The 25,616-nt window shown below is 45.8% G+C and overlaps 2 long non-coding RNA genes across 2 annotated transcripts; both read left to right on the plus strand.

Moving 5' to 3' along the window:
- The first annotated feature begins 1,298 nt into the window (after positions 1–1,298).
- Positions 1,299–4,234, plus strand: LOC119113724 (uncharacterized). Its single transcript, XR_005095948.1, has 3 exons — positions 1,299–2,082; positions 3,274–3,384; positions 4,134–4,234. It is a non-coding gene; the product is annotated as an uncharacterized LOC119113724 (long non-coding RNA).
- An 8,552-nt stretch (positions 4,235–12,786) lies between these two features.
- Positions 12,787–16,718, plus strand: LOC119113722 (uncharacterized). The gene is made up of 3 exons (XR_005095946.1): positions 12,787–13,986; positions 15,255–15,365; positions 16,647–16,718. It is a non-coding gene; the product is annotated as an uncharacterized LOC119113722 (long non-coding RNA).
- The last annotated feature ends 8,898 nt before the right edge of the window (positions 16,719–25,616 follow it).

A 25,616-nucleotide genomic window follows, 5' to 3' on the forward strand; every position in this document is an offset into this window, starting at 1 on the left:
AAGCTACAGTAGTGTGATTCGTGAGCGAATTTATCGCACCTTTGAACAGATGTGTCTCATTCATAGTGTGTCGTACTGCGGCGACGAGTTTCTGAGTGTCATAGCGTGTCCCTCATAGCGTGTCGCACTGCGGCGACAAGTTTCTGAGTGTGATAGCGTGTCACTCATAGTGTGTCACATTGCGGCGATGAGTTTCTGAGTGTCATAGCGTGTCACTCATAGCGTTACGAATTGCGGCGACGAGTTTCTGAGAGTCATAGCGTGTCCCTCATAGCGTGTCGAATAGCGACAACGAGTTTCTGAGTGTAATAGTGTGTCACTCATAGCGTGTCGCATTGCGGCGACGAGTTTCTGAGTGTCATAGCTTGTCACTCATAGAGTGTCACATTGCGGCGACGAGTTTCTGAGTATCACAGCGTGTCCGTTATAGCGTGTCACAATGCGGCGACGGGTTTCGGAGTGTCATAACGTGTCACTCATAGCGTGTCGAACTGCGGCAACGAGTTTTTGAGTGTCATAGCTTGTCACTCATAGCGTGACGCATTACGGCGACGAGTTTCTGAGTGTCATAGCGTGTCACTCATAGTGTGTCACATTGCGGCAACGAGTTTCTAAACGGACACTTTAGTACATTCGATGGTACATCTCTTTTATATACCTTCATATACCTTATATACCAATACCTTACGATATTCTAAAAACATGCGGCGTGTGTTTAGCGCATCCTTCTATATGTTAACTATTTATAACACATGCAGCTGCTGCGAGTGGTACCCTTACAATGAGAACGAGAGGACAGGAAACGCAGGCATCGCTCAATGGAGGTGATTTTAGTGACACAAATCAAGCTCGACGTTTGATTTTCGATTTGATCCTCATGCTGCGTCATGCATAAAAAACAACAGCAGAAATGGGCTCGTTGCCATCGAAGTTCTCTCTACAACCGTCTCACACGACCGTCTTGGTCAACAACATAGAAGTTCGAAACTGGATTAGCATTCTGAATTCTGAGAAATGTGCAAAGATGCGCCAGCAGCAAGACAAGGAAATTTGGCCCTCCTAACTACATTTAACTGGTTACAAAGAATATTTCCATGACTCTTTCGTGGCAGCTGACATTGCAGGGTCTCATATAAAAAGTACGAGGATGACAACCATTCCACACGTGCGCGGTCAGGTGGAAAGCGTTTTCTACAGTGCATGCGTCGTGTATGTAGCACATGTTTATATAACTACGGTATATAACACATGCTGCCTCCGTGAGTGGCACACCTACAGTGAGTGCAAGAGGGCACTGCACGACATGTATCGATCAATCGGGATTATTTTCGTCATTCGTAAACATCTTTGACCTTTGACCGCCGACTTGACCTTGAATTTGACCCATTTGTGAAAACTATGTGCAGAAATAGACTCCCTGTCATGGAAAATCTGTCAAAAATGGTGCAAAACGACCTTCTAATCCATCGATAGAAGGAAAAAAGTTGAATTTGGACAAAAATTCAAGATGGCGGTGGCCACCGTCTTGAGTTTTGCGCTAAGCTCAGATACCCAAGTGGTTACTAAGCCAATTTGGATCTCCAAGCTACAGGGAACATATTTCCGTGAAAAAGTCCGCGGTAGTGCACATTGCAGGGTGTCATCAAGGAAGCATCAAAATGGCAACTCGACTATTAACACCATTCAACATCATAATTCAGCGAGGTGACTAACGCAACGCTTGATCACAATCGGTCGGTACGTCCCATGTACTTACATTCTGAATGTGTTGCGTGGGCTATGTCGGCATTGTCCTCTACGCCGTTCCCTGTGTGACTAAGCAGTAATGGCACGTTCGTAAACAAAGGTTATGGCTGATGATATCACCTTGTTCTTGGAAATGTCGCCGGACATGAAAGGCTCGTTTGTTGACCTTTGGAGGGGACGGGATGATTGACACTCTTTCCGCTTCATGGTCCGTTTTTGCCGGTATAAAAAGCGACCAAAGGAAACATGGGCATATCCTGTTGAGTCGTCTCTCACCAACAATGCGTCTGCTGCCATTGATTGCCGTGCTTTGTCTGGTGTTGGTGACCACTGAAGGTGAGTTTCTGGCGTTTCTCTCGGCAAAGTCCTGTTGTGTTGGTCGCGACTCTTTGGCAAGGGAGGTATTTGACAGACATGACGAAAAAAGATCCATGATGAGACCTTGAAAGTATTGTGTCAGCCGGGGCGTCATAGCACCACACGGAGAGCTCTCGGTCCACGTTCTGTAAGGAGATTTCAAAGTCACGCTGTGATGGACCCTTGGGATGGACTCTATGTAATGATTATATTTGTGCTTCGGGCAGCTAAGTACAAGTGTTGGTGTGTGGTACAACCATGAAAGTGCATAATTCATTGAAAGTTATTCCATCATAATGCACTGCCAATTTCCACCTTCATCACCGACTTTCCATGGTTGCCAACGCAGATACCACTGGTAGGTGGGAGCGGCAGGCACAGCATGTCCCCAAAAATAGCTGGTGGGCCTTCTGCCCCGCTTTCATATTTTCTGTGAGAGCTATGGTGTACGCGTCTGCACAAAAAAAACTGTCAGCTTTAGGTCTCACTGCCTCACTTTTCTAGGTCCACTTTTCGTTGTTTGCCATGTTATGTCAGGTAAGCTGGTATGCTAATGATAGGTCTATTTTGGAGCAAACTGTCTCGCAAACTGTAATCTGAATACGCATCTTGGCAAACTATCCACCTGCTAAAATGACCCGTCCGAAGCTGCTACTCATAGTAGTAGCTGCTATATTGAGCAGAGTCGTCCTGGTCGGCTGAACCACTCCAAGATATCTTTTACCGGCACCCTGGCATTTGCACCAACCGGGTGGTGCGAAATCAACCGGATTTTTAATATTATTGTTCCTATTAAACCGGGCGTGTCTGATCTAAATGTCAGTAAAAGATGCAAAAAGGTAAGACGATCCTTTTCAGACCTCCGAGAGATGTGTTCGTGAGGTATTAGGTGGGCAACCACACCTCAACCAACCCAAGAGAATCATGTATTCCCTGTGGGCAGTCACGATTGTATGGGACCAAAGCTTTGACCGTAAAAGAGCCTTCTGGTTCCCTTCAGCAACGCATTAGGCCGCCAGCCATATGTCAGATCTGTACCTCAACTGTCAGCACTCCAGACCGTCGTGCATACAAGCATTGCATCGTGCTAAATGACTCCTTGAGTTCTAGCACGTCAAAAGTGTGGCAGACTTCAACCGTAAACAGAGGTAACCAACCGGTGCATTGCAGGTGGAAGGTGTCGCAAATTCGGCAAGGCGTGTGGAATAGGGAACAGGGATGTGTGCCGCTGGTGTTGGAGGCCTCACAAGCGTCTCTGCTGTCTTCCGGGCGACACATACGGTACGTTCCATTCGTTGTCGCCTGGTGATGAGCAGACGTTGTCGCCATGGTGATGTGTGACGCTATGGATTACGAAACGTCAGCTCAAACTAGGGGTCGTTAGTAACATGTTCATAAACTGTTGTCATGCATCACATCGATAGCTTACAAGTAAGGTCTTCCGTTACGAGATGTGCTGTTTAGTTCTAACATAAGCTCGGGTGTGTGTGAAGTTGCCCCGGATGTTTGTTTTTTTCAAAATGGATTGCGAACGGCGCGGCGTGGTCACACAGAACTTTGCATAGCTGTAAACATTTAAAGGCTGGATCTTTTGCTATGCAAGAATTAGGCGTACTTTGCAAGGTCACTGACCTATTGCAGGCCAACATCAGGCCGTGACTCTCAGCGAAGACTATTTCTAATAGTGTTGCATTTCTGAACCACTGTGGATTTGTGCTACGCGAAACCCCAGCTAAACGGAGGTTGACTGTGAGATACTTATCAACTCATGTCATACATGGCGTCGATCGCTCGCCCATCAGGCTTTCTCTCATGAAGTGCGCTCTTCAGTTTTCTTAGAGATGCAATATGCATTTCGAGCATTGCATTTGCTCATGTTAACAGCGATTTTTTAGTCATGGGATGGTTGTCATAAATTGCACGCTTCTACATTCCAATTGGCTGACGTTATGTTCGTCGAAGCTATATCAACCTGCTGCAGAGGATTCAACATCCACAAATCCCTGCAAGCGACCGTTCTCTAATTTCAGGTGAGTGCGGGAGAAAATGCAGTTTCCCAAATACCTGCAGCACACTAAACGGCGATTGTCACAAAGGATGGTGCTGCGTATACTGCAAAGGAAAACATTGCTGGACGGGCTAGCTGCACCACTTGCTGCCGGCTGCCGCTGTCGTCAAGGGATGGATGACGACTGCACTGACGCCAGATGTGAAGTGACTGCATGCACAAGGAAGACCCATGCTATGTTGGTGGCATAACAGCAAGGTCGTACGTAATTCTTAACAGGTGTTTATGCGAACCGGACATTTAGCTACTTGTAGTTGGGCTTTACGTTGAATACAATTACGGAACCATCTATTTGGAAGCATCTGTTTTGCCAACTCAAAAGGCATCGGCGCCGGTCCGTAAAGCAGGGGTATTGTGGCGGGCAGTGCGAACGACACCTGGTCATCTGACAAACGTGTACTCGACGTCCTCAGGTACAAGGTAGGTCATTTTCAGGTTGAAAAAATGCCCATATCAGCGTCACATGGATCGACAGGTCCACACACAGACTCCTCTCCGCCTAAAGTTGTGGAATTCGATACACGTAATTCGTTCACATTGAAAACATTGAAAACTGCAGCACTCAGAACATGGACGTTTTCTGCGGCGATCGCCAGCCCCTCGATCTCCTGAACCGCGACATTCTGAGCATTCATTTCTCGAATCCAAACTCTCTTAACTTTGACATTGTACCAGAACTTTGACAATGTATCGGCCGAAAGGGCCTCGAGCACCTGAACGTAGGCCACCTTAGCCCCGAATATTTCAACATCGACCTTTTGTGTCTCGGCTTCCTGAGCTTCCCAGGTCTGGACCTTGGCCTTCTGAGCACGACCTCCAGATCCTTGAGCCAACATTGAAGAAAATCGTAGGAAAGCGTAAAGATTTGAGTTTTGCATGGTCCCTAATTGTTGCCTGGAAAATTTGGGCATTTCTTTGCATCTGTACTGTTTTATTCACGGGTGCTTCCGTTTGACAGGCAACTTGGCATGTTTCACTCGTTATGTAAGTAAAAAGTTCGATTATCAAGGCTTTCGGTGAGGATTTTGCTCCCTGAATATCACTTTTTCATCAGACTCCTTCATCCAGATTAATGAGCACGGGTTGATGACTAGATGAGTCAACTTCGAAGAAAAACATAAGGGCCACCCTATAGCCATCATTTCTTCCAACTATTTTAACCTTCCTCTTGACAGGATGCGTGATGATCATTTTCACATTCCATTTCCATCGTTTGTTTTTGGGTTTATTAGTGTTTTCATTTGATATGCAGCGCGCCCCACGCATGCTGTAACGCCGTTACTCAAGCGAAACATTCTCTTAGATAGTTTTCCTACGTGATTTTGCCGTCCTAAAGATGGCACATATGGTCTCTGCAGCCATCAAAACGAGCATCGGTCGACGGTTTAATAAATTGCTGTAAAAAAGCGCACGGACAGCCCAATAGACAAAATGTTTTGCTGATCGTGTACGGCTTCCACTCTAGGCAAGGTAGGCCGTATTTGTAAGCATCGTTGCCTTCGCATCAGCATGAGTTTCCTCGAGATGATGCAGCTCGCCAGAATTTTGATTTCCTCGGGGAGATATTGGTCCGTAAAGTGCAGGAATGGTGCCAAATATAGACTGAATCTGGGGTCAGATACGCTACAATATTGTTCCAGGGAAAAAATTGATAGTATATTATGGGTAATTTATGCATCATTCATAACTAAGTATGCAACGCTGAGCATTTAACGTAAAAGTTGTCTACTGGATGTCACTCTAAAGAGTCGCTGTGTTAGACTCTACAGGGGAGAAATCAAAGCCATAGTACGACATTTCATGTAATTCCCGTGCTAACGCCCACATACTTGAATACATCAGTCGTTTAATGCGCGCTCGGGTGGGAGAGGTCAGATTGACCCCCCGAAAGCTTTTCCCGAATGGTTCCGAATGGCGCGGCGTAGCGGCGCCAAATTTTGCATAGCTGTAGACAACTGAATAGCGGATCGTTTGGCGACAAGAAAATTCGATGACATTGTCTCGGTTCCTGATCAGATGATGTTGTGAATGTCCCTGAAAGATGAAAAACTGTTGCAAAACAAGCTGCAAAAGTGAAGCCAGCAAGAGGAGTCTTTCTAGGGTGGTAAGAACGCTCAAGGTGGGAGTTAAGAGGTCAAGACAGTGTGTCGGATCCTTTCATTGTACAGAATGGTGTGCGTCAAGGAGGGTAACGTCTCACCACTGCTGTTCAATGTGTACATAGTTTAGCTTCTTCGTGAGTTGCAAATGTTACCAATCGCTTGTTATGTGGTGAAATGAACAGCAAATGAACTAGTCTCTGCCGATAACACAGTGCTTTTATCTATCACGAGGAAAGGGTTTAAAGCGTTGAGTCGTAGCTGCCAAGTATTTGTCATGCGCAGGAAAATTCAAATCAATGTAAAAAACTATGCATGTTTTTCAACTCTCAAAGGTCATATACAGTGCCACACCTGTTTAACTCTAGGCTCCCAAATATCATTGTTAATGAATACATAATAAGATGAGCGGAGGAGCTTAAACATAGGCCCTGTAGTGGCCAGTTCTCTCAGTGGCAGTCAAGTTGCGCAAAGAGTTAAAGGTTTCTTGTATGACGGCGTAAAACTTTGATCTAACTGTTCCAAGCATATTATACTAGCGTGTATATTGTGAACTGTGCAACACTGTGAGTGGATAGAAAGGATTTCAAGAACGCTGTATGGCCTACCACTTATGTGAAGAGAAGCTGGTAAGGGTGCCACGGTGGACAAGGATTCATTATCTGTGTAAAGAGCTTGAACCTCTACCTATGGATATCTGGAAACAGCTTCTATGGATATGTGGGAAACGATCTCACCTTAAGCAGTGCTTGTTGTGTGAGCTCTGACTCCTACCATCCGATCGCGCGATTCCAGGCAACGGCAGGAATTTCATGGCGTAAGTTTAACGTGCCGCAATGCTCGAGACGGTCCGTCCTGCCCTCTGACGTCACTTGACCTTTACCGCGGCTGCTGCCACCGGCCGCAGGCAATACCTGACAAGCGCAAATAGCGAGCGCTCAAACGACTCGAGCGCATCCCGGCACGGGTGGCAGAATCGGAAGGCAAGAGCTCTAACCAACTAAACCAACGGGACGGGAAAGTCTTGTCCCATGTTAGTACCTATCTAGTAGCTGGAGTTCAACCAAAGACTCGTGTCCATTGAGAACAGCATTGTTGGGGCATTGCATGTAAGCGAAGTAGGGGTTAGTGGGGTCATCGCCAGAACATATGCGCATATCAGACATGCATATAATTTCATGGTATTAGACTTCCCGGGAGTCAGCAGGTCACATGTCTGGAACATCTTTTCGCTCACGTGGGTCGGTTTGTCCCGCGATCGCCACCAAATGCGCGAAATAGGTCATGACCCAGGATAATATCCTCCGACCTATCAAACAACTTCTGAGTGCGTCACCTTCTGTCTTCCTCTATGTTTGTGAGTGTGCTGCGTATATTTTCTATGTGTACAAAGATATGTGCCAGCCTGGTGGTGCGAAATAAACTGTATCATTAATATTATTGTCTCTTTTAAACCGGACGTCTCTTGTAATCCTATAAATCTAATAAATCCATAAACGTCTCTAATAAATCTAATTATCCGTAACAGATGCATAAAGGCAAGATGATCCCTTTCAGACTCTCAAGGGGCGTGTGCATCAGGTATCAAGGCAGTAACCACCCCCCTACGCACCCAGGAGGATCATGCATTCCATGTGAGCAGTTGCAATCATATGGTGTCAGATCTTTGATGGTTGAACAGCCTTTTGGCTCCCTGGAACAATGAATACTCATGTGCCAGATCTGCGCCACAAATGTCAGCATTCTAGGCCGTCGTGCAAACAGAAGTCATATCGTACTGAGTGACTCCATGAGTACTAGCACATCAAAGCTGTGGCAGGTTTCAGTCGTATTGGGAAGTAACCAACTCATGCATTATACGTCGAAAATGTTACAAATTCGGCCAAGCGTGCGGAAGATGGAACAGGGATGTCTGCCGCTGGTGCCGGAAACCTCACAAGCGTCTCTGCTGTCGTTCGGGCGATACCTTCGGTACGTTCCAGCCGTTGCCGCCCGGTGCTGAGCAAACGTGTCGCCGTGGTAATGTAGTTGTGACGCTATGGAGAACGAAACTTCAGTTCAGATTAAGGGTTATTGGTGACATGTTCATGAACTGTTATCATGCATCGCGTCGATAGCTCCCAATGTAAGCTCTTCTCTTACGAGATGTGCTATGCGGCATAACACGCGCTCGGGTGTGGGTGAAGTTGACCCCGATGGGATTTTTTAATGGATTGCGAACGACGCGGCGTAGTCAAGCCCAGCCTTGCATAGCCGAAGACAATTCCCTTACGAGATGTGCTGTTTAGTTCTAACATACGCTCGGGTGTGTGTGAAGCTGCCCCGGATGTTTTTTTTTCTCAAAATGGATTGCGACCGGCGCGGCGTGGTCACACAGAACTTTGCATAGCTGTAAACAAGACCAAGGCCAAAACCAAGCTATTTATTCGAGGGCTTGCTTGTTGAGGTAGTTTCTGGCGACCACCTTGAACTTGGCAACGATTGGACATACATGATTCATGGACTTATAAAAGGTCAGATTAGATCACTGACATTAAAGACGAAGATTGGTATTTTGATGTATAAGCGCACTGTCTATGAATGTTAACGAATGTTCAAGATGCCATTAGCGTTTGGACTGTGTTCATTTCCAGATCATAGCATACCCATGTCAGATGCGTTTTCGCGTCGAGAGCATAGGAAAATTGCTATGAACAATACGTGCTTATATTTACGATAAATGACGAAATATTTGCTGACGTCACACACCATTTGTTTTGTAATATCCACCATGCACCAATTGTGACAATCGATCACTCTCTCATTTCAGGGGAATGCAAAGCAAAATACCACTATCCATATCAATGCCGCATATTAGGAGGAAGATGTACCAAAGGCTGGTGCTGCCCTCTGTACTTTCTGTAGACGGCCGCCACGTCGAAGGCACCGATGTTTCAGGTGCACTGTATTTCATGACCGCCCATCGCCAACGCCGCACCTCAACTGATCGTGGACGATGACAGGGATACAACGAAACCTCGGACATGGACAGACTAGACCTAGAACTAAACAGAGCGGAAACAGACAGAACAGATACTAAAATTAGCAATACAAAATGAATACGAAAGTAGCATGGATTGACTAACAATAGCTTAAATCTGAAGATAATAGCAAACTAAGTGACTCAACAAACAAGAAGCGAGCACTAATCCAAACTAGAAATGCAAACGGTACACCGACTACATTTCGAAGCCATTGCATAGACGGGCAAGCTTGTACCGGCGTCTACCGGCTGCCAGTGTCGTCAAGGGATGGATAAAACTAGTAATGATCTTGAATCCATGCGTACGATAATCTGTCACTGTATGCACATGTAGTTCATATTTTATGTTGGCGATAGCTTAACAAGGCGGTGCTCGTGTATATATTTGCATGCGTTGTTGCCCAGTTTAAAACATCGAGGCGACGGCTCGCAAAAGGGTGACCGTGGAAGCACGGTATCGCGGAGAACGCCATACCGCAGTAGTCTTCCCGCAACAAGTACCTAACGAGATGCTATCAAGAATAGATCATTTGGAGCTTGGTTTTTCTTGGCGGTGGTATCCAGATTTGCATAGTTTGCATCTCAAATGGGAGTGTCCACGCCAGGACCGGAAGACCCAGCTACAAACTCCCCGGTCTCTAAAGACCAGGTCTCCATCACACATCTTCCGGCGCAACGCAAGCATTCTGAGCTCCAACAATCCCAGCTGCAACCTTTATAGTGATGACCGTTCGTACATCAATCTTTACGCCGCCGTACATCGGTCTTTGTGCCGCCGTATTCGGGTAGGGGCATGCTGCGAACATCAACTTTTTATTGTCCATCGTCTGTGCCTCGATCTCCTTAACAGAGGGAAGAGATTGTCTATAACGTTTCTCCTAGACAACGTAGGTGATATTTTTGTGCGCCTTTGACGGGGCCAAAAAGAGTATTCAGATGATCATGCGCCTAGCCCGAATTTCGAATTGCCAGCGAAAATATTGTTCGTAACGGGAAATCCCTTCACTTTTTATAGCCAAATCTAGGAAAATCCGAGCCTTGGCTGAATGTAAGCAAAACTCCGCCACTTTGTCCTCTGATGTATCTATCATTGATAAACCGTGTCGAAAAATTCCTGTTCTTACAGCCCATACATATGTAGAGCACTGCACAAAATACATGGCACCATTAATAAACTGCATTCCCTTCATAAACATTAGCCAGTAGCGGAGTATTAAACGCAAGAGGCGTCGTCTGACTGCCACTCTACAAAAACTATTTTCGGAATCACACCATATCTTGTTTACCTCAAACCTGACAGAGCACATAGTTGTGCCGAATCACAGATGCAGATTTAGAGTCTGAATCTCCCAAACAAAATGGAGGCCGCCATCTGGATCGATTACGCGGGAGCGAGAGCAATGATCACGAGAGCGAAACTGCGAAGTCAGATTCCTTCCTCTTCCTTACAACTTTGACCCTGTTTACATCACTTTTTCAAATTAACTCAAATGACTTGAGCAAATGGTCAGCAACATAACGTACTAAAAACGCCGATTTCTGAAGTGATGATACATATCATACACTGGACTCTCAATGCTTTCGGGATCATACTGCATGCCTAGTCTAATCCAACGTCGCATAGCGTCGGACCAATTTCATACGTCACTCACGCGGGCATGACGCACACTCATGCTGCACGGGCATACTTCACACGGATATGATGCACACCCCCGTGAGTGTCCTGGGCCGTGTAAGGACACTGATGAGGGGACCTGTCATGAACGGGGCTGTGTAGGACACTGATGAGGGAACATGTCGTGAACGGGGCTGGTAAGGACACTGATGAGGGGACCTGTCGTGAACGGGGCTGTGTAAGGACACTAATGAGGGGACCTGTCGTGAACGGGGCCGTGTAAGGACACTGATGAGGGGACCTGTCGTGAACGGGGCTGTGTAAGGACACTGATGAGGGGACCTGTCGTGAACGGGGCTGTGTAAGGACACTGATGAGGGGACATGTCGTGAACGGGGCTGTGTAAGGACACTGATGAGGGGACCTGTCGTGAACGGGGCTGTGAAAGGACACTGATGAGGGGACCTGTCATGAACGGGGCTGTGTAAGGACACTGATGAGGGATATGTCGTGGACGTAACCATGAGCGCAGCGTTTAGTGGCGGCATCACCAGCAGCACAAGCGGAAGGTCTGGACCGACGCCCTGAGAGCATACCGCCTCATTATCGCTGTGCAGCTGCGTGGATGCTACATGGCAACAAGCCACACCAGGAGCTGAGCGACTACATGGAGTCAGCCTGAGGGCACTGGACGGGGAGGACATGGATAGAGTTCTTGGTAGAGAGCCGGTGCACGGGAACGTCACAGAAACGATCGTAACAGGGGTCGTGACATTGAGCATCAGCAGGATGCAGATGCGTAATCGCCGTCACTTTAGCCCCCGAGGATCCCCATTGGCGGTGTTTGTACAAGGGTTATCTACGGCTTTACACTGTACCAATATGCGTGGAAACCACTGTTTTTCGGCTAGCACTATTTTCTAGAAAACAGGCAGTCTCGTTTCAAGTCAAAATCCGTTTAATTGGGTTTTGGCAGCTTTTGGGGAATCGCATTATGAGCCTACCAATATTTCCTTGTGTCATCGTGTGTTCTCCTCGAAATTAAATTACACTGGCATAATTTGTTTTGTTTGTATTTTCTTTTAAATTTGTTCACTCCTTGTCAATTGCATAATTTGCTAGTTTGCTTAATCCTTTTTTTCTCCTGGATATAAAGCTACAGTAGTGTGATTCGTGAGCGAAGGTATCACATCCTTGAACAGATGTGTGTCATTCATAGTGTGTCGCATTGCGGCAACGAGTTTCTGAGTGTCACAGCGTGTCACTCGTGGCGTGTCGCATTGCGGCGGCAAGTTTCTGAGTGTCATAGAGTGTCACTCATAGCGTGTTACATTGCGGCGACGAGTTTCTGAGTGTCACAGCGTGTCACTTATAGCGTGTCACAATGTGGCGAAGGGTTTCTGAGTGTCATAGCGTGTCACTCATAGCGTACCGAATTGCGGCGTCGAGTTTCCGAGTGTCATAGCGTGTCACTCATGGCGTGTCGAATTTCGGCAACGAGTTTCTGAGTGTCATAGCGTGTCACTCATAGCGTGTCGCATTGCGGCGACGAGTTTCTGAGTGTCATAGCGTGTCACTCACAGCGTGTCACATTGCGGCAGCGAGTTTCTGAACGGACACTATAGTACATTCGATGGTACATGTCTTTTATATACCTTCATATACCTTATATACCAATGCCTTACGGTATTCTAAAAACATGCCGCGTGTGTTTAGCGCATCCTTCCATATGTTTACTCTTTATAACACATGCAGCTGCTGTGAGTTGTACCCTTACAATGAGTACGAGAGGAAAGGAAACGCAGGCTTCGCTCAATGGAAGTGATTTAGTGATATAAATCAAGTTCGACGTTTGATTTTCGATTTGATCCTCATGTTGACGTCATGCACAAACAAATAACAGCAGAAATGGGCTCGTTGCCATCGAAGTTCTCTCTACAACGGTCTCACCCGTCCGTCTAGGTCAGCAACATAAAATTCGAAACTGGATTAGCATTCTGAATTCTGAGAAATGTGCAAAGATGTGCCAGCAGCAAGACAAGGGAATTTGCCCCTCCTAGCTACATTTAACTGGTTACATAGAAGATTTCCGTTACTCTTTCAAGGCAGCTGACATTGCAGGGTCTCATATAAAAAGTACGAGGATGACAACTATTCCACACGTGCGCGGTCAGGTGGAAAGCGTTTTCTACAGTGCATGCGTCGTGTATGTAGCACATGTTTATATAACTACGGTATATAACACATGCTGCCTCCGTGAGTGGCTCCCCTACAGTGAGTGCAAGACGACACTGCACGGCATGTATCGATCAATCGAGATTATTTTCGTCATTCGTAATCATCTTTGACCTTTGACCGCCGACTTGACCTTGAATTTGACCCATTTGTGAAAATTATGTGCAGAAATAGACACCCTGTCATGGAAAATCTATTAAAAATGGTGTCAAACGACCTTCTATTCCACCGATAGAAGAAAAAACGTTGAGGCTGGACAAAAATTCAAGATGGCGGTGGCCACCGTCTTGAATTCTGCGATATGCTCAGATTCCCAAGTGGTTACTAAGCTAATTTGGATCTCCAAGCTGCTGGAAGCATATTTCCGTGAAAAAGTCCGCGGTAGTCCACGTTGCAGGGTGTCATCAAGGAAGCATCAAAATGGCAACTCGTCTATAAACACCATTCAACATCCTAATTCAACGAGGTGACTAACGCAAGGCTTTATCACAATCGGTCGGTACGTTCCATGTACTTTCATTCTGAATACGTTGCATGGGCCATGTCGGCATTGTCCTCTACGCCCTTCCCTGCGTGACTAAGCAGTAATGGCGCGTTCGTAAACAAAGGTTATGGTTGATGATATCACCTTGTTCTTGCAAATGTCGCCGGACATGACAGGCTTGTTTGTTGACCTTTGGAGGGGACGGGATGATTGACGTCCCCTCCGCTTCCTGGTCCGTTTTTGCCAGTATAAAAAGCGACCAAAGGAAACATGGGCATATCCTGTTGAGTCGTCTTTCACCAACAATGCGTCTGCTGCCATTGATTGTCGTGCTTTGTCTGGTGTTGGTGACCACTGAAGGTGAGTTTCTGGCGTTTTTCTTGGCAAAGTCCCCTTGTGTTGGTCGCGGGCTCTTTGGCGATGGAAGAATGTAACAGAAATGACAATAAAAAGGTCCATAAGGAGACCATGAAAGTATTCTGTGTTAGCCGGGGCGTGTAGCACCATACGGAGAGCTCTTGGTCCTCTGTAAAGGTGAAAAACTGTCCCAAAATCTGTTGTCAAAATGAAGACATTCAGGGGCTTCAAAGGAAGTGTGTGACCATCAAAGAAGATTTCAAAGTCACGCTGTGATGAACCCTGGGGATGGACCCTATGTAATGATTATATTTTTACTTCGGGCAGCTCAGTACAAATATTGTGTGTGGTACATTTTTGAAGTGAATAATTCATTGGAAGTCATTCCATCATACTGCACTGCCAATTTCCACCTTTTTCACTGACTTTCCATGGCTGACAAAGTAGATACCACTAGTAGATGGCAACGGCAGGGAGATATGTCCCCAAAAATAGCTGGTGGGCTTTTTACCCCGCTTTCATATTTTCTGTGAGACCTATGGTGTAGGCGTCTGCACAAGAAAAACTGTCAGCTTTAGGTCTCACTTCCTCACTTTTCTATGCCAGCGTTTTTTTTACCATGTTATGTCAGGTAAATGTGGTGTGCTAATGATAGGACTATTTGTAGCAAACTGTCCCGCAAACTGTGATCTGAATACGCATCTAGGCAAACTATCCAGCTGCTAAAATGCCCCGTCCGAAGCTGCTACTCATAGTAGTAGCTGCTATATTGAGCAGAATCGTTCTGGTCGACTGAACCACCCCAAGATGTCCTGTACCGGCACCCCCGGCATGTGTACCAAGCGGGTGGTGGGAAATAAACTGGATTATTAATATTATTGTTCCTATTAAGCCGGGCGTGTCTGATCTAGATATCAGTCAAAGGTGCAAAAAGGTAAGATGATCCATTGCAGACCCCCGAGGGATGTGTTCGTGAGGTATTGGGGGGGGGGGGGATCACACCTCAACCAACCTCAGGATAATCATGTATTCCCTGTGGGTAGTCACGATTGTATGGTGCCAAAGCTTTGATCGTAAAAGAGCATTTTGGTTCCCTTCAGCAACGTACTAGACCGCTAGTCATATGCCAAATGTGCGTCACCATTGTCAGCACTCCAGATCGCCGTGCAAACAGAAGCTATGTCGTGCTAAGTGACTCCTTGAGCTCTAGCACGTCAAAATTGTGGCAGGTTTCAACCATATTGGTGAAGTAACCTACTCATGCATTGCAGGTGGAAAGTGCTACAGATTCGGCCAGGCGTGCGGAAAATGGAAAACAAAAGTCTGCCGCTGGTGCTGGAAACCTCACAAGCATCTCTGCTGTGTTTGAGGCGACACCTTCAGTACGTTCCAGCCGTTGCCGCCCGGTGCTGAGCAAGCTTGTAGCCATGGGGATGTCGTTGTGGCGCTATTGGCTACGAAACCCCAGCTCAAACTAGGGGTGTTATGTAACATGTTCATGAACTGTTGTCATGCATCACATCATAGCTTACATGAAGCGTCTCCCCGTACGAGATGTGCTGTTTAGTTTTAACACGCGCTCGGTTGTGTGTGAAGTTGCCCCGGATGTTTTTTTCTCCTGTCAAAATGGATTGCGAACGGCACATCGTAGTCACACCGACCCTTGCATAGCCGTAGATAATTGCTATGCAAGAATCAGACGTGCCTTGTACGGTACCTTTTAAAATCGCTGACCTATTGCAGGTCAAAATAGGGCCGTGGCTCTCAGCGAAGGCCATTTCTAGAAAGTCATTTATTTGATGCGGCGACGAAGTGTTTGACGAAGCCATACATCTCTTAGATAGTCTATGATGGCATAAACTAATTGCATTTATCAACAACAACTTCCATTGAAGTCGGCCAGGTATGAATGTCAGGCCGAAGTCAGAAGTAGCGTTTCATATTCGAGGGCTTGCTTCAAGAGATAGTTTCTGCAGCTCATTCGAAGTTAGCAAAGACAGGGATTGCAACATACATGATCCATGTACTTTTAACGTCAGGCTGAGTCACTGACCTAAAATGACCAAGATTAATATTCTGTTTTTAGGAACGTATGCCTAGCGGAGACTTTGATTATTTTTCAATTGCAAAAAGGGGTCAGTCTTGTGAATCTGTGTTTGCCATGACCTTATTAAGGTCAGACAAGGTCACTGAACTTATATTGTCTAGATGCACAGCGGTTGCATGAAAGGGTCTGGGGATACTGATCTGAAGTTTAATCTTGTTGACCTCGTTTGACCACAGAAGTCATGACCTAGGAATCTACAATTTTGACACAGGTGAATTCACATATAAGCGACTCACTCTGTGTATTTGGTGTTTCAAGCTTTCATACTTTTTGATATCGCAAGGGGTCAAACTGACCCCCACCCGAGCAAAGGATGTTTAACCGGCCACATCGTCGTGTGTTAAGATGCGATTTGCGTTTCGATTGTGTTCATTTTCATATCATAACATAATCATTTCAGATGCGTTTTGGCATCGAAGCCATAGGATACTCGCCATGAATAATACATTCTTCTTAGTTACGATAAATAACGAAATATTATTTCATGTCACACACCACTTACTTTGTAATATCCACCATGCACCAATTGTGACGACCGATCAACCCCTCATTTCAGAGGAATGCAGAAGAAAATGTCGCTTCCCCCGTCGATGCAGCACATTGAGAGGTACGCTGTAGCAAAGGATGGTGCTGTGTTTCGGTGCAAAGGAAACGTTGCAAGGGTTAACTGCACCACCTACTGTCGGCTGCCTGCTGTCCGTCACGGGATGGATAACGACTGCAGTGATGTGATATGTCGCTGCATGCACACGGTATTCCTATTTTATGTTGAACGCACTTTTGCAAGATCGTGTTCGATTTCCTGCACGTGTTTATGCGAACCGGACAGGCAGCTTCTTACGAGAGGGTGTTACATTGAATACAATTACGGGATCGTGTATTTGTTTACATCTGTTGTGCAAGTTTGAAATGCAAGGCGACAGTTCGCAAAGGGTGGCCATTGAAGCATGGGATCGCAGAGGACACCAGACTGCAGTTGTCATGTCACAGCAGGCACCAAGAGACATTACAGTCCCAGAGACCCCCGCCCGCGCCGAAGAACCGCGCCTATACTGTGAGCAGTTACAGTCATGTGGTGTCAATGCTTTGATCGTAAAATAACCTTTTGGTTCTCCCGAGCAGCCTATTAGACCGCTAGCCATATGCCAGACTTGTTCCACAGTTTTCAACGTTTTAAGCTGTCGTCGAAATGAGAGTAAAATCGTGGTGACCCCATGGGTTCTAGCACGTCAGAGCTATGACAGGTTTCAACTGTGAGTAGGTATTGATACCACTGATGTTATATGTAACCCACTGATGCGTATTAGGTCAAAGGTGTTACGAATTCGACGAAGAGGGAGAGGAATGCAAACCAGTTGTCTGTCGCTTGCGTTAAGTCCTCGCCAGCGTCTCCGGTGCCTCCTTGGGCGGTGACACCTTCAGCACTGGTCCAGCCTTTGCTGAGCAAGTGTGTTACCAGGTTGACGTGGTTTTAATCTTATGCACTGCGAAACTCCCGCTAAAGCGGAGGGTTGCTTGTGAGATGTTCATCTATTCTTGTCATCCATAGCGTCAATAGCTCACACTTCAGTCCTGCCTTTATCTGATGTGTTGCTCAGTTTTTTTTTTAACGATGCAATCTGTGCCTCGAGTGTGCTGATGTTCCTATCATTACCTGCTGATATTAGCGGCGTTTACGCGTTGAAATTGAAGATCTTTGCCATGAGTAATGCGCTTTCTTATGCAGGATAATTGATGAAATATTCGTTGGCGTAACACACCATTTCCTTTATTATATACGCCATGCACCAATCGTGAGCATTGATCACTCTTTCGTTTCAAACGAATACAGGGCAAAACGCCGTCGCGACTATTGATACAGCACATTGGGTGGCAACTGTAACAAAGGATGGTGCTGCACCATCCCGCGAAAATGATATTTGACACATTGAGGATGAAGCTTTTACTCTGTGATAGTTGTCTAGGCCTGCGCATAGCCACGCCCCAGCTAAGCTGCGATGCGTTTTGAACCTATGCTGCCGGACAAAGTCCTGCTTTTTCAACGTCTTTTGTTTTGTTTCTCTGAGGGATTACATTCGTTAATTCAACGTGACAGGGTATTGCGTTAACGCATTATCCCATCCCTCTTGTATCCGTTTGCGCTATAAAGAAACAACAAGTGGGGGCGAGGGTGGAGACCCAGCGGTGATGTGAGATGATCGCTCTCACTCTGTATGACTGCAAATGCGTGGCAATCGGCGAGTTTGTGTCGTGAACAAATGTTTCGCACGCTCACTTCATTGGGTTATGTGGTAGAAAATAGGCTGAACATAGTTCAAATTACGTCCAAAAACTAGCTCGAGAAGCCAAAATCTGCGCTGAAATATACTGAATACGTAATGTTTGTCATGACGTTGCTCGCTGCTACCACCGGACATGTTAGGCATAAGAGGCGCGGAGCATAGTTTTTGCTGTCGTAATTTGTAAGTTGTAGTTTTTTAAGTCTGGCTATTGACCACGAAACATGGTTTCAAATCGCCTGCATGCTAAGTCAGATGGAATATGGAATGTAGAAAATTTGATAACGAGGCTGAAGTCTTTCTGCAAAAAACGCATGCATCGTTTCGGACGTCTACAGATCTAAGTGCTAAAGCTGGTACGCTTGTGCCACGAACGCACGTCCGGCGAAATGTGTCTGAATATCAATGTTTATGGTAAGAACAAACGTTTCGAGCGTTTCGCCTGGAATAGCGTTGACAACATTATGATTCATTAACACCAAATGCTCTCCACGCGCTGGATTTGGAGGCGGCCGTCCACTGAACTCCCAGCGCTTGAAATTCCCCCGACGCACCGGACACATCCGCCACCACGTGTGTTTTTTGTCAGTCTGGGAGCGAGGTACTCACGCAAACACAGCCAAACGATCCTGCCTTGTCCGGTAACCTTCGCCAACGCAGCACTCGCGGTACCGCATCCCACCCTCGCGGTACAGGTACTCCACCCCACGTCCGCGTAAATTTCCTGGATCGGCTTGGCAACGCCCTGTCAGCAGCGAGTGCAGCACAACCTGAAAGTGTTCACGTACGCGTTGAACACGCGTATTCAGAGGTCAAATTTTACTTTTCGCCAATAACCTTCCGTTGTTTCGACCAATTGTGCCGCATCATCGCTCACACGAATGCATGAGCGGCAATGATGTTCTTCGACTATGAGCAAAAAACAGACAATGAGGCGGTGCCATTGGCATGGCGGTTGTCAGGTGTTGTGCATGCCGGGGTGACCTTGAAATAGTCTGCAGGAAACACTTTCCACAAATTCGTTTCCTTCAGGCTCAGGTACAAGAGGGGTTTAACACTTGAAAAACGGCCTCGCTCTGAACTGCATAGAACGATCTCCAAGATGGCTATTTCAGTTCAAAAGCTCATACGAATGTGGGACATACCCTTCAATTGTGTACAGCCAGGCCCATCGAGGAAGGTGTCGTCTGCGGCGGAATCTTGTGTAGTCACCAACTCAGCGAGCACGACTGACATAGCCAAGGATCAGCATTCACCGAAAGTTAGTAAAGAGTTACCTGATGCGTTCAGTGCAACAGACACAATGACACGCACTCTGATTTGTGAACGACGAGATATGAACCCGCTTACGTTTCTTAACATCCATAATTGTGTTAACATAACTAGAGTTTACCCTATTTTTTTTAGTGCGGTGGCACTCATAATAATGCCTGGAATTTCATCCGCATAAATAATTTCAAGATTGCAGAAATGTACTCAACGGAACCGAATAAAATTCACCTGAGCTGGTTTGAAAAAGTTAACGCCATAACCTAGGTCTCAGGTCTTTTATTTCAACTTCGCATTGTGCGCGTTCCCACCTACTAATGTTGTCTTTCCAATACAGTAATGCCATGAAAGAGAGCGAGCACCTAAATAGCCGTCCCCTGCCTCAGAGCATGGCGTGTATTTTACGTATTTTGTCATTTGTATCTCACCAAAATAAGGCAGGTGGCTGTCGACTGGTATGCGGCTCCATTGCATTGGTAATCACTTAGCTTTCTTTCCAAATTGGCATTAGTGTTCATTTGGTGCGTTGCATCCACCAAGCGTAGCTTCAGCTCCGCGTGATATGCAGATCACGACCAACATAGGCCTGGGTAGTTCATCGGGCTCGACGCAACGTTGGTATGCACCGACCCCCGTAGCACCAGCACAGCTACAAATGTAAGGTGAATGTTACGTCAAGTCTGTTTAATCCTGCAGTGTAACAATAAAGCACAGGCAACGAGCCTCGGCAGCCGGTTCCGAGCGAGCTTCGTTGTTACTGTCATTGTATACTAGGCGTCCAATGTCAGCCCGTGGCGGCCTGCAAGTGAACCAACTTGCACCAACATGCATTCACGGACGACAGGTGTCAAAAAGCCTGGGTACAGAAGATAAACGCTTTATCATTCGAATGGCGGTTTGCGCTCGAGATTATTGTATACAGATACAAATACAATACAAATCAATACAAATCAGGATGATTCGTCACAATATCAACCCTGCCTGGTCAACGGGTTGCAGAATACGGCTCGAAATGTTTTCAGGTCTTGGCTGAGTACTGGATATGCCATGAGTGAGTAGCAGCAACAAATTACCGAACATGTCATCTCCACCTCTCGGTAAAGGTAATGGGCGTTCACAGGCCACTGCACGCTTGTGGATGTGCTTGAACATGTCAATAATTTTGTCGAGACGTTGAGCAGAACCATAGAAACACTGAGTCAGTGTTATGATGCTGCTGAGGAACAGCCTCCCGTTGTTTAAGGAAGCAAAGCACTGTTGCGCGTCATGACACCAAGTGGCTGTGCTTTTATCCAAAACTTATTCCTGTGACCTTCAAGATACCTCCCAAGGAAAACACTGCGATATGTTCCAGTACTGCAATTGTACATATGCATACATATAGTTATTTATACCTTTATATTAAAAAAGTATATACATCTCTCTCTCTCTCCTCTCTCTCTCTCGTCCTCTCTCTCTCTCTCTCTCTTCTCTCTCTCCCTCTCTCTCTCTCTCTCTCTCCTCCTCATCCTCTCCTCCTCTCTCTCTCTCTCTCTCTCTCATTACTACCGCTACGTAGACGATATCTCTGTGGAAGTTAGAGACATTGACCGACTAGGACGTCTCAAAAACACCTTTGAAGGGCAGTCTGGCATAAAATTACAAAAGAACGAAGTGTGCAAAACATATAACACTTTATTAACGTGACTCTTGATGGACAAGCACAGCGATTCACAACGACTGCATACCGAAAACAGAATAACAACGAACGGTGCTTAAATGCTGACAGTGAGTGTCCTCGACGTTATAACATTAGTGTAATAAGGTCCTTCATTAGACGTGCATTTAATCACTGCTCGATTGGACAGGACTATATTCATAATTGATGGGAATCAGATAGATCTTGGTGAACGACGGTTTTTCAAGTTCTGACGTTGAAATCGAAATGCAACGACATATGACAAGACACTTCGATAGAAAACCAAGACGAGACATCCAACCAACCATCAACCTGTATTATCAGAACCAAATGACATCTGCCCTCAAACAAGACGAAAAATCTTTACGGGAAATTATCTCTCGACATGATAAAGGCAAAAACGACCACAAAATAGGCATCGTTATTCATTAATGTAATAGGAAATTCTCTAACTCTGGTGACAAACGGCCCAGACAAACCCGAGAAACTAAAATACACCAATGTAGTGTACCAATTCAAATGCAACATCGAAGGGTGCAAACTTCGTTCCTTACCTTACATTGGTGTGGCTACAACGACACTCTCACGACGCGTGACAACGCACTTACATGACGGGGCACCTCTGGACCACATGCGACACGAAGACGACGGGACATCGACACGAACGCAACTGACAGACAACACTGACACTTTACGGACGTGCAATGACAGAAGACGCCTTTAGGTTTGGGGAAGTAAATTAATTAACGAACCCTTTCCAGCCCCAAACATACAAACAAATTATTGCACAACTCTTGAGCTATTAGGTGGTTGGTGGTGAGCACTATTGATGTGATTATGGCAATAGTATTCTCATTCTGTCTTTGTAGTGTTCCCGTTATGAGTGCATCTGACCTGTATCAAAGTGAACAACGGATTCCGTTTAGCTTGAATTAGTTATGCTTCATTTATGTTCCCCGTACCCAAAAAATGTGTCCCATTAGTAGTGCACAATTGTTATCCTTTAAAACTCAAAACTTATTTGTTGTGCCATTCAGTCGTCTCCGACAATGAGATAGGGTCTCGAAACGTTAGAATGTAAAAAGCGACGAATATATATATATATATATATATATATATATATATATATATATATATATATATATATATATATATATATATATATATATATATATATATATATATATATATATACATGCAATTCCAAAGATTTTGTACGTGGGGACACAGTTATTGAAATACACCACAGATTACAACACAGAGAATGTTCAGAACAAAGGTTCAGAAAAAAACGCAAGAACGCTGGAAGAAACACACAACTACAATCGTCATCAACCATGGGAAAACACGTCGCAGTTGCAGTTACATCCACGGTTACTGGATCTACAGGTTACGTGAACCTGGCAACCAGTGCTGTACTCACGGGGGAATATATTTTCTACTGGATGCGGCGTCTTATGGGCCAGAACGCTGGGCTAATGCGGCTTTGCTCAACAGTACCGCTTGCTATAAAAACCTAAAGTAATAAAACCCAAGAACGTAGTGTATGCTGTGAGATCCTGATTGGCTTGTGCTATTGAGATGTACAACAATGGTAAACCAGACTAATGCGGTAGATATTTGTTTTGTGTCAAACATTTCAGTAGTGCTGAATTTGACGCCTCTTCAAAATCTATCGTTGTTGTCATAGTCACGGGCCTCCACAAACTTGAACACGATACCAGTTCGCTGACTTAAGTTAAAGGCGTATAAAAGTGATATTAGCTGATTCGCATCGCTGAAGATTTCCTGCCCAGATTCGGGTGGCGGTGCATCGTGAAACGATAATATGGCGGCCATCGCCTCGCTGTTCCTCAATGAAATCGCAGGACACGCGGTGCGGCATGGTTTCGTGCCTGCCCATATAAAGCGCTTGTTCAGGGGTTTAGGAGCCAGGGTTGGTTTGAAACCTTTCATTGCAAAAGGGTTGTAAACGTGGTTTGAAGCTTCAATCACTCAATCCTGCGAAGGACCCAGATTCAATACCTGCGCGCAAGCCTAACGTAAACAACGCAAAAGGAAGTATTGCCAGTGGCGGTGCCAGCTCCCTGGGACAGATTAGGCCTTGAAATCGGAGCTGGCCATCCAGGCAGATGCATCGATATGGCTTATGGATGCTTTTCATTTAATTTATTCCCAAACTAATTAAGCGTCACCTGACAACAGGATTGATGAGGTGGAGGTCCAGGCGCCCTCCTCCTCTCAGGTTTTGGACACAAAAATGTATCCACAATATCTGGCTTCTGATAAGCGGCCGTATTGGGAACACCGCACCGAAATTTTCGGCCGGCGCGGGCGGCGGACGGCAATCGACAAAGCTGTGGTTCGCGGCGGCGGGGACATCAACTGCTACAGTCACAGGGCGCTACATTACACATATATGCTCAAACGCAACCGAACTGTATAATACCAATATGCTCAGAATGAAACAGTGACACTTTTTTTGTACTTCGATAGCGGGTGGGTCACGATCGAAATCCCCCCCACCCCCCTCCCGCCATCAGTGTTCGTGTTATGAAAAACAGCGAGTCAGCGCGAGGGTTTAGCTCTCAACTGGCGTTCAGAAGTATGAATGGCACGCCTGGTCACTGATACACGCTAATAAGTGGACAAGATGCTGGTGAAATGTTGGCCGTAGGCAATATTTTTAGCCCAAAACTACACCTATCAAGCTGGCCTAAACTACGCCTGTCTAAGCTTAGCACCTGCATCTCAAACCACGAAAAGCTAAGTTGGGCAGGAAAAACTTTGCACAATATAATATGCTCAAACTTAGCGCTTTAAAAGACTTAGGCACTGGTTTACGGGTTCACTTTGTAAGCTCCATCGCAACGGTCTGTTCTAATTGACCAAAAACCTAAACCTGAAATATTTTGTGCAGTTGCGCGTGCCCACCTTATCTGTTCGGGTTTTGAAACGCGTAGACTTAACGTTATTAGTCCACCGATTTCTAGCCAGATTGTGTGAGTCCTGAATAGCTATGTACAGCTTGATATAAAACTGCTACTAGTTTGGCAGACGTCCCAAAACTTGGCTTAGGCTGCTTCAGATATGTTAAAGAGCCCAAGTTCTCGGCGCGACGCCATGCCACGTTTGCATGGGTAGATAAAAATAAAAATTTTTCTAAACTATTTCATGTATATGCATTCTATCATGAAAAACACGGCGCATATAACGACGGTGATGTCTGGATGTGTGCAGGCCATAACATCCATCTGAAATGAATCGTGTAAGAAACGGCGTTTTATCACCATCTGGAAGTGAAATTAGTTTGAAAAGGTGCTCTAGTGGGCTCCAAATTTAGTTAAGCTGGCATCATAGTGCCTTAAAATAAGCCCGCCACTAAATTGTTGATGTATACCCATTTGGCCAGCAGTGTCAGTTTCGGGCCGATCGGCCTAGGTTCTCACTGCTCTGGATGGAGGCTGGGGGGGGGGGGGGAGGGGGTTGATTGGGTTTCACATCCGGCACGCCTCCTGGTACTGGGTGAGCGCGCTTTTGGGACGTGTGATTCTGTTGTGTAGAGGGAAGATGATGCCTTTCTGACTACATCGTGCTGTTATCAGTTGGCCCGGACGCAAAAGCTACGGTGCATCTCTCTGTGTCTCGATGTGGACAGCATACATGACGTCTTGCGTGTACACTGTTACGACCCTTTTGGTAGCTGCTTTCTCCGCGTGCGACATTTTGTAAAGATATCATTATCTGGTGTTGTGTTGTATCTCTGTATCATATTGGTATTCTATATATGCGGAACATATACCATAAAATTATTAGTTTGCTCGGTGTTGTAATCTTTCTGCATATGGATTTCTCATGCATGGGTAGGATTGTCGTTTTGAGCTGTGGAGATATTCTTGCACGAACATGTCCACTAATATTGATGGTGAGCTCAAAATGTCCCATGTCCGTATCACGCGTTCAATACTCAGCCAATTTCAAACGTTAAAAGCGCCAATCGGGCCCAGAAAGCTGTCAAATTTTCAGGTTAACGTCAATCTTACCGGGTTCAGCAATGTAGCTGTCCAATACAGTGGCAGAAAGTTAGGTGACATCTACACTAGGAAGTCAGAGCAATGGGTCCAGAATATGCCTCAGTGGCCAGACAATATAATGGAAAGACATTTGCCTACAAGACATTAAGGCATCTCAAACCCGGCAAGCACGGCTTGCATTCCAACGCGCAGAATGCTTTAAGAAGCAAAATGTAATTTTGAGAAAACTGGATGGGTATCATATGTCCGCGAAGAACACTAGTGTC

The sequence above is a fragment of the Pollicipes pollicipes genome, unplaced genomic scaffold, assembly GCF_011947565.3.
Source record: "Pollicipes pollicipes isolate AB1234 unplaced genomic scaffold, Ppol_2.1 Scaffold_7262;HRSCAF=8765_pilon_pilon_pilon, whole genome shotgun sequence".
Taxonomy (NCBI): domain Eukaryota; kingdom Metazoa; phylum Arthropoda; class Thecostraca; order Pollicipedomorpha; family Pollicipedidae; genus Pollicipes; species Pollicipes pollicipes.